Source organism: Ascaphus truei, chromosome 3, assembly GCF_040206685.1.
Source record: "Ascaphus truei isolate aAscTru1 chromosome 3, aAscTru1.hap1, whole genome shotgun sequence".
Taxonomy (NCBI): domain Eukaryota; kingdom Metazoa; phylum Chordata; class Amphibia; order Anura; family Ascaphidae; genus Ascaphus; species Ascaphus truei.
This window is the reverse complement of record NC_134485.1, coordinates 243615180-243625627: the sequence shown is the minus strand read 5'-3', so window position 1 is coordinate 243625627 and position 10448 is coordinate 243615180. Positions and strand designations below refer to the sequence as shown.

At 51.4% G+C, this 10448-nt stretch overlaps 1 protein-coding gene across 1 annotated transcript in view; it reads right to left on the bottom strand.

Moving 5' to 3' along the window:
- MRPL30 (mitochondrial ribosomal protein L30) overlaps positions 1-10448 on the bottom strand; it is a 30072-nt gene that overhangs the window by 14955 nt on the left and 4669 nt on the right. The window lies entirely within an intron of this gene.

The window sequence follows — 10448 nt, the reverse complement described above, 5'->3', positions numbered from 1 at the left end:
ATGAACGAAAAAAAGACGGTGCAAAACAGCGCTAAAAATAATATAAATGATAACAATACTTGAAATAAATATTGCAGGCAGCCTGGCAAATACTGACTGTACAGTCAGAAAATGAACCACAGAGAAAAGAAAGAATTGCCGGCGCCAAATCAGTCCTTTAAATAATAACCAAACCGTCTCTTAAAGTCCCAAAAGTGTCCTTGAACAAACAGGCAGTGAAGGGGTCAACGAACGGCTCACACCAAATAATAGTGCAATATGTAAAAAAGAAGAAAACAAACAGATAATGGTGCAGTACGCCTAAAAAATTGACATTAAAACATTAAAAACTCACACATGACAAACATAACACACAATGACAGACAGACACTAGCAAGACTATAATCCTAACAAAAAGCTATTAACATAGAAATACTGGGTTCCGGAGGATACAGCACTTAAGTCCAGAGGGGTAAAATTGAAACCCTACTTACAGGACAGTGGATGGTAAAAGCAGTAAAGCTGAAGATCGCTCAGGTGCTCCTCTCTGATGATAACTGGAGATCCTTTAGGGATTGCCTCGTGGGGGATGGATGTTGGGTCGCACGAAAACCGGAACTTCCTGGTGGATGTGACGTCACACGCTGCGGTGTTCCTGAAATCGCTGCTCCTCTTCCTCTCCTTTCCCCCCACAGCCTACACAACTGCTGCCAATATCCTCCACAACCAAACAGAGAAAATCCCAAGAAAATTGAGGTACCCCAATGAGTCTTGTAGCAGGACGTGAAGCACAGAGTGGCTGCCTCGTAGCAGAGAGGGAGTCCAGGGACTGGTCATTCTTTTTCATGAGCCGGTCCAAGGTTAGGGAGAATCTTTCAGACTGGGCCAGTATTTTAGACCGAGACTGGTTTTCAGACAGGGACCGGCTTTCAGACAGGGAGGTTAAATCAGGGCTAGGGACCGTGGTAGCTTCTCCCTTAGGCTTAAGAGGAACAAAATCAGCTTGGTAATTTCAATGAGAAGGAGGAAACCCCAAGGGTTTAGCAACAGGACTGGCAGCACAAGGGGACTGCCAAGCGGCAGCGTAGCTGGCGAGGAGAGGGTCCGGTTTCTTTATGCAAATGTCCAAAGTCAGGGAAAGTACACAGAGTGTGTTTTGTGCATGAGCCAACATGAAGAGAGGGTCCTGTTCTACTAGGTGAATGTCCAATGATAAGGCCAAGGCATAGAGTGCATTTCGGCCGTTGGCAAGTTTGATAGTATTCACATTATCCCAGGTTAAAGGGGAACCAGGGGAGCAAACACAAGCGGCCAGAGGCTGTTTTAAGTCCTTGAGGCAGTAAGCCTTACTAATTAGATCATTACGGCATCGGCGTTGCAAAGGGGTTAAACCTGCTAACAAACGGATCTTCCATCCGAGGTAGTATTTCGCATAGATACTGGGACTGGTCTGCAGGCCGGGACAGGATTTCAGCCGGCGGCAGTCTCTCAAATATATACTGATCTTTAGACAGGGGCTGTTTTACAGACTGGGACCGGTTTTCAGAGGGGAACCGGCCTAACCCCACCTCAGCGGGGTCCGAGTTTGTGGGGCTGGACATACTGTAACGTATGTGCTTGCCACAAACAAGGAGGGACCCCGATACTGAGGTGAGATGGGTAACAAACTGCACCCACAGCTACGGGGACACGTCTGGAAAGTGGAAAATAGGCGTCTGGAACCGTCTGGGAGTATAAGATAAAATAAGATACTCGCCAGACGAGAAGGGAGATCCCAGAAGATAGGTGGTACCGAGAGCCTGGGGTCCAGAGCCAGGAGGTAGGTTGGAATCCGCAAACCGAGGTGAAGGGGTCGGGGTGTCCAGGAGGTCAGGATACAGACCAGGGGTAGAAGACCAGAGCGGATCCACAGCCAGGCCGGTTCGGTACGCAAAGGATCACTGAGAAGACAAAGACAGGAACTGAGGCAGACACGCCACAGGAAACGCTGGGGAAACCAGCGTAGCCGCTACAGCGCGGCGAAAGCGAAGTCTGCCAGGAACAAGGAAAGCAGCGCCGGGGCTGCTATGCAAGAAGGCCTTGGGATGCCGGGGACTGGAAGCAGGATACAAGGAGCCCAGCAGGCCAAACACAGAGTCTGTGACATGCACAGTTACTTGCAACTTGAATTGCAAAGTCTATGTCCAGCAACTTCCTGAGGGCGGGGCAGGCACTAAATAGCACAGGAGGCCAATCAGGCCAGAGCTGCACAGGAGGCAGGAGGCCAATCAGGCCAGAGCTGCACAGGAGGCAGGTGATTGCAGAAGCAGGGAATAGATTGTCTGGAACCTGCAAAGCTCTGGATGGAAGGGCTCCAGCCAAAGCCAGGAGTGGATTCCTGACAGATGGTGACAGAGAGATAGAGGATGACAGAGAGAGAGAGAGAGAGGGTGAGAGAGAGAGAGAGGGTGAGAGAGAGAGGGTGACAGAGAGATGGTGACAGAGATAGAGGGTGACAGAGAGAGAGGGGGTGACAGAGAGAGAGGGGGTGACAGAGAAAGAGAGGGTGACAGAGAAAGAGAGGGTGACAGAGAAAGAGAGTGTGACAGAGAGAGGTGACAGAGAGAGAGAGAGGGAGGGTGGCACAGAGAGAGAGAGAGGGTGACAGAGAGCGAGGGACAGAGAGAGGGTGACAGAGAGATAGAGGGTGACAGAGAGATAGAGGGTGACAGAGAGAGAGAGGGTGACAGAGAGAGAGAGAGAGAGAGTTAATCTCCTAACTGCTGCACTGCAGACCTATACATAGGTCTGCCAGGCATATGGCGGGTGGCTTTTATTCACCCTGTCACAATACATTTCCAAGATTGTTGTCATTTATGAGTAACAATATGTAAATATTTGCAAGAATTAAAAACAATTTGAATAACACCAATAACTACTTACCATTTTAACATTTTAATGAGATGTATGAGGTTGGTGGGATGAACACAGCTTTTGAATATTTGGTGGAATATTAGATAAAAACACTCGCATTTCGTCATCAAGCATTTTTAAGTTTCACCTTTCAGTGTCTTTAAGTTTGTCATCGTTGAAAAGGATATTTCACAAATGTATGTAGTAGAAAACTGCAGAATTTTTAACGCTTTTTTTACCTATGGTTGCATTTTTGAAACGCGAGGAGAGAGAGAGATAAAGAGAAAGAGGCTTTGGAGAGAGAGAGACAGAGAGGGTGAGAGAGACAGAGAGGATGAGAGAGAGAGACAAAGAGGGTGAGAGAGAGAGACAGAGAGGGTGACAGAGAGAGAGGGTGACAGAGAGAGAGAGAGAGAGAGAGGGTGACAGAGAGAGAGAGTGACAGAGAGAGTGACAGAGAGAGGGGGTGACAGAGAGAGAGAGAGAGAGGGTGACAGAGAGAGGGTGACAGAGAGAGGGGGTGACAGAGAGAGGGTGACAGAGAGAGGGGGTGACAGAGAGAGGGGGTGACAGAGAGAGAGGGTGACAGAGAGAGAGGGGTGACAGAGAGAGAGGGGTGACAGAGAGAGGGTGACAGAGAGAGAGAGAGGGTGACAGAGAGAGAGAGGGTGACAGAGAGAGAGAGGGGGGTGACACAGAGAGAGAGAGAGAGGGTGACAGAGAGAGAGAGAGAGAGAGAGAGAGAGAGAGAGAGAGAGGGTGAGAGAGAGAGGGTGACAGAGAGAGAGAGTGACAGAGAGATGGTGACAGAGAGATAGAGGGTGACAGAGAGAGGGGGTGACAGAGAGAGAGGGGGTGACAGAGAGAGAGGGGGTGACAGAGAGAGAGGGAGTGACAGAGAGAGGGTGACAGAGAGAGAGAGTGTGACAGAGAGAGAGAGGGGTGACAGAGAGAGAGAGAGGGTGACAGAGAGAGAGTGACAGAGAGAGAGTGACAGAGAGAGGGTAACAGAGAGAGAGAGGGCGACAGAGAGAGGGGGTGACAGAGAGAGAGGGGGTGACAGAAAGAGAGGGTGACAGAGAGAGAGAGGGTGACAGAGAAAGAGAGGGTGATAGAGAGGGAGACAGAGAGAGAGAGAGAGGGTGACAGAGAGAGAGAGGGGGTGAAAAAGAGAGAGAGGGTGACAGAGAGAGGGTGACACAGAGAGAGGGTGACAGAGAGAGAGAGGGTGACAGAGAGAGAGAGGGTGACAGAGAAAGAGAGAGTGTGACAGAGAGAGAGAGAGGATGACAGAGAGAGAGATGGTGACAGAGAGAGAGAGGGTGACACAGAGAGAGAGAGGGTGACAGAGAGAGAGACAGAGAGAGAGACAGAGAGAGAGAGAGAGGGTGACAGAGAGAGAGAGAGATGGTGACAGAGAGACAGAGAAAGGGTGACAGAGAGAGAGGGTGACAGAGAGAGAGGGGGTGAAAGAGAGAGAGAGGGTGACAGAGAGAGAGAGAGTCAGAGACAGAGAGGGTGACAGAGAGAGAGAGAGGGTGACAGAGAGAGATGGTGACACAGAGAGAGGGTGACACAGAGAGAGAGAGGGTGACAGAGAGAGAGAGAGAGAGAGAGAGAGAGAGAGAGAGAGAGAGAGAGAGAGAGAGAGAGAGAGAGGGTGACAGAGAGAAAGGGTGGGTGACAGAGAGAGGGTGAGTGACAGAGAGAGAGAGGGTGGGTGACAGAGAGAGAGGGTCTGTGACAGTGAGCGAGATGGTGACAGTGAGTGAGAGAGTGACAGAGAGGGAGAGAGGGTGACAGAGAGAGAGAGGGTGACAGAGAGAGAGAGAGAGAGAGAGATGGTGACAGAGAGCGAGAGAGATGGTGACAGAGAGCAAGAGAGGGTGACAGAGAGAGAGAGAGATGGTGACAGAGAGAGAGAGAGAGTGGGTGACGGAGAGAGAGAGAGGGTGACAGAGAGCGAGAGAGAGAGGATGACAGAGAGAGAGAGGGTGAGAGAGAGAGAGATGGTGACAGAGAGAGAGAGGGTGACAGAGAGAGAGAGAGATGGTGACAGAGAGAGAGAGAGGCTGACAGAGAGAGAGTGTGGGTGACAGAGAAGGTGGGTGAGAGACACTGGGGTGCGTGGGTGGGTGACTATGACTGACTGTGGATTGGTGTCTGTATTCATTCACACAGAGAGAGAGGGTGACACAGAGAGAGAGAGAGAGAGAGAGAGAGGGTGACACAGAGAGAGAGAGAGGGTGACAGAGAGAGAGGGGTGAAAGAGAGAGAGAGGGTGAGAGAGAGAGAGACTCAGAGACAGAGAGAGGGTGACAGAGAGAGAGGGTGACAGAGAGAGAGAGGGTGACAGAGAGAGAGAGGGTGACAGAGAGAGAGAGGGTGACAGAGAGAGAGAGGGTGACAGAGAGAGAGAGTGTGACAGAGAGAGAGGGGGGTGACACAGAGAGAGAGAGAGAGAGAGAGAGAGAGAGAGAGAGAGAGAGAGAGAGAGAGAGAGAGAGAGGGTGAGAGAGAGGGTGACAGAGAGAGAGAGTGACAGAGAGATGGTTACAGAGAGATAGAGGGTGACAGAGAGAGAGAGGGTGACAGAGAGAGAGAGGGTGACAGAGAGAGAGGGGGTGACAGAGAGAGAGGGGGTGACAGAGAGAGAGGGGGTGACAGAGAGAGGGTGACAGAGAAAGAGAGGGTGACAGAGAGAGAGAGGGTGACAGAGAGAGAGAGTGTGACAGAGAGAGAGAGGGGTGACAGAGAGAGAGGTTGACAGAGAGAGAGAGAGAGGGTGACAGAGAGAGAGAGTGACAGAGAGAGGGTGACAGAGAGATAGAGGGCGACAGAGAGAGGGGGTGACAGAGAGAGAGGGGGTGACAGAGAGAGAGGGTGACAGAGAGAGAGAGGGTGACAGAGAAAGAGAGGGTGACAAAGAGGGAGACAGAGAGAGAGGGTGAAAGAGAGAGAGAGAGGGTGACAGAGAGATAGAGTCAGAGACAGAGAGAGGGTGACAGAGAGAGAGAGGGTGACACACAGAGAGAGAGATGGTGACAGAGAGAGAGAGGGTGACAGAGAGAGAGAGAGATGGTGGGTGACAGAGAGAGAGATGGTGACAGAGAGACAGAGAAAGGGTGACAGAGAGAGAGGGTGACAGAGAGAGAGGGTGACAGAGAGGGAGACAGAGAGAGAGGGTGACAGAGAGAGACGGGGTGAAAGAGAGAGAGAGGGTGACAGAGAGAGTCAGAGACAGAGAGAGGGTGACAGAGAGAGAGGGTGACAGAGAGAGATGGTGACACAGAGAGAGAGAGGGTGACACAGAGAGAGAGAGGGTGACAGAGAGAGACAGAGAGAGATGGTGACACATAGAGAGAGGGTGACAGAGAGAAAGGGTGGGTGACAGAGAGAGGGTGAGTGACAGAGAGAGAGGGTGGGTGACAGAGAGAGAGGGTCTGTGACAGTGAGCGAGAGGGTGACAGTGAGTGAGAGAGGGTGACAGAGAGAGAGAGAGAGAGATGTGACAGAGAGCAAGAGAGGGTGACAGAGAGAGAGAGATGGTGACAGAGAGAGAGAGTGGGTGACGGAGAGAGAGAGGGTGACAGAGATCGAGAGAGAGAGGATGACAGAGAGAGAGAGGGTGAGAGAGAGAGAGAGAGAGATGGTGACAGAGAGAGAGAGGGTGACAGAGAGAGAGAGAGAGATGGTGACAGAGAGAGAGAGAGGGTGACAGAGAGAGAGTGTGGGTGACAGAGAAGGTGGGTGAGAGACACTGGGGTGCGAGGGTGGGTGACTATGACTGACTGTGGATTGGTGTCTGTATTCATTCACACTCTCACACAATCTTACACACTCACTCTTACACTCACTCTTACACACACACACTCTTACACACTCTTAAACACTCTCTCACACACACACACACACACACTTACACACTCTCACACACACATGGGGATCGGACACCCGGGGGGGCAATCGGAGCAGGGGGGCCCTAATCGGACATAGGGGGGGCAAATCGGACATAGGGGGGGCCAAATCGGATCAGGGGGGCAAATCGGACCGGGGGGGGGGGCAAATCGGACCAGGGTGGGCCAAATCGGACCAGGGGGGGAAATCGGATTGGGGGGGACGGGACAAATCGGAGCTAAGGTTGGCATGGAGCTGTACTTACCTTACTCGTTCCATGCAGGAAAAGGTGCCTCCTCACTGTGCAGCTCGGTTAGAGATTGGCTGCGTGCCAACCAATCAGGTGGGGGGATTTGTAATTATTTATTTTCCCCTAGCGCGCACTTGTCACCCTTTGGTGACCAGTTTTGTCGAGGGGACGGTGCACGGCCCAGCAAGCCCCCTGTTGGCGGCCCTGACCGCCCGCGACCCCCCATAATAATCCTGCGCCCCCCCAGTTTGTGCACCGCTCAGAGGTTTCGTGTGACACATCTACACACTGCAGCCGACACACTAACGTGTCGCGACACACAGTTTGGAAAGCTCTGCTTTAAGGGGTTGAATGTGAGAAATGATTTCTATCTCTGATTCCACCAGACACTCGAATGCTGAGAAGTCGGTTCTAATTCTGATCTCACTTCTCAAGACTTCACCTGGCACTTAAATGTGATAAGTGTTCTCTAATTCTAATCTCACTCCTCAAGGCTGTATGCCCCTTCCCTTCTTCTGCAGCTGTGCTGGCCAGGGGTGGTATCAGCAAACATTGAGAGAGAAACATCTTTTAACCCACTATAACTTTCATGCAGCTTTCATACAGACAGAAAACAAAATGGATGACACAAACACAGCACATTACAACATAAATGACAGAGAAAGACTAGAACAATAACAAGATGGCTGATAAAAATAGTCAGACAAAATGGCTGCTTAGACCCCAGTGCTGTTTATGTCAGACCCCCCTTAATGTCCTTTTTTCTCAACTTTGTCAGTTTGCATGCTTGAAGGAGGAGGGAAAGGTACCAGAGTAGAGGGAGGTGTTAAATATGTGTGTGAGCATAGGGGTTATAGTAGGAACAAGATGGTTTAGGAGATGGGAGGGAATGGGGTCAAGATGGCAAGTGGTAGATGGAGAAGAGGAGATCAGCAGTGACACATCCTCCTCTGTGACAGCGAAAAGAGTCAAGGAAGGCAGGAGGAGAGTTAGGAAGCGATGTAGGATGGGAGGAGGAAACAGAGGGGATGTTATGACGAATGGATTCCACCTTTTCCTTGAAATAGTCAGCAAAGTCCTGAGGTGAAATAGAGGAAGAAGAAGAGGCAGCTGAGGGTGGTTTGAGTAGAGAGTCAAAGACAGAGAAGAGTCGGCGTGGGTTAGATTTGTGTGTGTTGATTAGTGATGAAAAGTAGGTTTGTTTAGCCTGAGAGAGGGCAGAGTTGAAACAGGACAGCATAAGTTTCTAGTGAAGGAAGTCTGCGAGAGTGTGAGATTTCCTCCAGAGGCGTTCAGAGGAACGAGTGGAGGAATGCAGCATGCGCGTGTGGGAATTTAGCCATGGTCTGGGGTTAGGAGGGCGAGGACGGCAGAGAGAAAGCATGGCATGTAGATCAAGAGAGGAGGATAAGGCAGAGTTGTAGTTCCAGACCAGGTTGTCAGGGTCTGGAGTAGAACTGAGAGAGGAGAGGGAGGAGCGTAAAGTAGAATCAAAAGCTGGTAGGTTAATAGAGTGCAGGTTTCTGCAGAAGCGAGGGGTAGAAGGAGATGGAGAAGGGGAGAAACGAGAGAGAATAAATTAGATGAGGTGATGGTCAGAGAGAGGAAAGGGGGAAATGGAGAAATCGGAGAGAGAAAAGTTTTTAGTGAAAAACAGGTCTAGGAAGTGGCCGTCCTTATGGGTGCTGGCTGCAGTCCACTGTTGAAGTCCAGAAAAAGAGGTTAGAGAGAGAAAGTGGGAAGCCCAAGGGAAAGAGGGGTCATCAATGTGGCGGTTGAAGTCCCCAAGGAGAAGAACAGGGGAATCTGAGGAGAGAAAGAAAAAGAGCCAGGATTCAAAGTGAGAGAGAAAGGCAGAAGTGGGATGAGTAGAGGTAGGTGGGCGATAGATTACCGCCACATGAACAGGGAGAGGAGAGAAAATCTGGACAGTGTGAGCCTCAAAGGAGGGAAAAGCAAGAGAGGGAGGAATAGGAAGGGTTCGGTAACGACAGAGAGAGGAGAGCAGGAGCCCCACGCCTCCACCCCTGCCATCAGAGCGCAGAGTGTGGGAGAAGGAAAGGCCACCTTAAGAGAGGGCAGCTTCCAGAGCAGAGTCAGACTGAGTAAGCCAAGTCTCAGTTATAGCAAATAGGAGCAGGGAGTGAGAAAGAAAGAAGTAATGCACAGAGAGGGGGGAGGGAAACAGGGCTTCATTTACAATCAGCATATTGGGCACTGAACCAGAGAGACATTGTTATAAACCAATACACGTGTAGCCTCGGTCCCCGGCGGCTCCTAGACCCCCCCTCCTTTGTGGCAGCGCGGTTGCGGGTGTCGCCGGAGCCAGCGACGCACCCGCCGGCTGCTTACAAAGGTGGGGGCCGGAGCAGGGAGCGGTTGGAGCCTTAGGAGGCTCGGCGGCGCACCCGGCTAGCGGGGGCCACCATTGCAGTTGCGCGAGCATGCTCCGGGGGTTGTGCATGTGCGGAAGAGGTCAGGGAGTTGCGGCGGCTCTTGGGGGTTTGCTCATACGCAGAGATAAATGCACGAACGCAAGCCTACCAGGGAAGGCTCTTGGAAGGGACTACAAGTCCCATGAGCCTCAGCAGCGCCTCATGTGACGCCAGGGAGCTGTATAGTCAAGTGGAGGCATTGGGGAATGGTCCCGCTCATGAGGAGGGGAGTGCCCTTTTAGAGTCCCTAAAGGAAATCCTGGGCCTAGACGGAATGTCTGCAAGTCAGGAAATATACCGGGCAAATGCCCTACCAGAAGGCTACCCCCTTATGTATGGAAAGAGCCCTAGTGTAGTTGAAAGGACGGTAATCAAAATGGAGGCTCCATCAAGAAATACTAACCGTGAGTCACACCTAAAATGGCATCTCGCGCCAAGTCAAGAGAGTACACATGTGGCATATCACCCGCCTGCACAAAAATGTTTTGCAGAAACTTGTCCAGGTCTGGCAGGAAAACCCGAGCCCCGCCCCTGCGAGGGGAGTGGCTCAGCACAGAGACAGCATACCCCCTTGATGGAATGTGCCCCTCCTTTGGATTCCACCAGGGGGAGGAAGCTCAGTGATCCCCAGTCAGTAACTTCTGTTCCCCGTAAGAAAGGTAAAAGCTGCCGCAAACAGCATCCTCAGTTGTATGGAGCCTGGCTGATGAAAGGAAGGGACATATCCTTTCTGTTGTGCCCAAGTGTACAAAAGGACTTGAAATTGTCTGGTCGTATGGATTTTGAACCCTTTAAGCTACCGGCAGAATATCAGGGGGCCGAAGTGGATGGTGAGGGATGCATACGCTGTGTCTGTAACCAATGTGACTTCCCAGGTGGCAAATTGACCTGGGGACCCAAGTGTGCCTGCTGCGGAGCACAGTTCCTGAAGCCGGGGCTGCTGCGGCCTACGGAACCCGCCAAGAAGGAAGCGATCAATTTCCATACTGGACATG